We start from the raw sequence: 1,116 nt of genomic DNA, 5'->3' as shown, positions 1-1,116 counted from the left end.
AATAATAAATAAAACCCCAACAAGAACATATTAAAGCAAAGTAGTAACCCGGTCAGAATTGAATTGTTCTACATCAGGAAATTCTGATCTCTTGTTAAGTTTATATCAAGAAACCCCAAATTGCATGAATAATTCAAAATACAACATATCAATTGAAGTAATAAAGAACCACCAAAAAAAGAATTTGAACATGAACAAGGAAGAGAATCTAACATTTTAGGCATAGCTTCATGAATCATGATGTCAACCAAACACAGTTGTTAATGATAATGCTCCCAAACCTACCAAAACCAACCACCCCACTCCTCTGTTCCCAGTACCAGAGTAATAGTATATCCATGTTGTTGGTTTTGGCTGGTTTACCTGCCCTGGCACAGGCACATATATGAACCTTGGCGGCGGCGGTGACGAAGGGTTGCAGTTTTGTGGGCAGGATGGAGACTTAGGAGGAGGTGGTGGTGGTGGTGATGGCGGTGAAGGCGGAGGAGGACAAGGTTGTGGAAGTGGAGGAGGCGGCGGCGGCGGAGAAAGTTGCTGATCACATGTGTCCCCACAAGGACATGATCCACACTTGATTTGAGCGGTGTCTGGTGGCAGAGCAACCATTGATGCTGGTTGGTCTAACTTGTTAGAATAAGTGATTTCATGAACAAGAGATAACGAAAATGATGGAATGCACAAAAGAAAGATAATAAGCACTATTGTGATATGTGCTGAAGAAGAAGAAGCCATTCTCTGAGTTTTAGGGACCTGAAAGTTTTGCTTCTTTTGAGCCAAAGCCCAAAGGTAGGTTAGGTATAAAATATGAGTATGAATGTTTTATGTTTAGAAGAATGTAGGTGCTTCTAATAGTCATGAAACATTATTATGATCCATCTAGCATTATTACGTAATTTGGTTATTTTTGTTTTTTTTGCATGGTAAGAGAGAAGGGAAACTCGGTTTACCTAGTCCAATTCTTATTATTGTGTTTGATAGTGAGTTGCATGTGTTTGTTATGAATGTGGTAATGTAGGGGACCTTGTGTTTATGATCTCTCTCTGGTTAATTTCATGTTATAAATTATGCTCCCATTATTACTAGACTAGAAAGTATAGCAATATATTGGGTCCTTTA

This window comes from Arachis ipaensis, chromosome B03, assembly GCF_000816755.2.
Source record: "Arachis ipaensis cultivar K30076 chromosome B03, Araip1.1, whole genome shotgun sequence".
Lineage (NCBI taxonomy): Eukaryota > Viridiplantae > Streptophyta > Magnoliopsida > Fabales > Fabaceae > Arachis > Arachis ipaensis.
The sequence above is the reverse complement of the archived record's forward strand: the minus strand, read 5'-3'. Positions refer to the sequence as shown.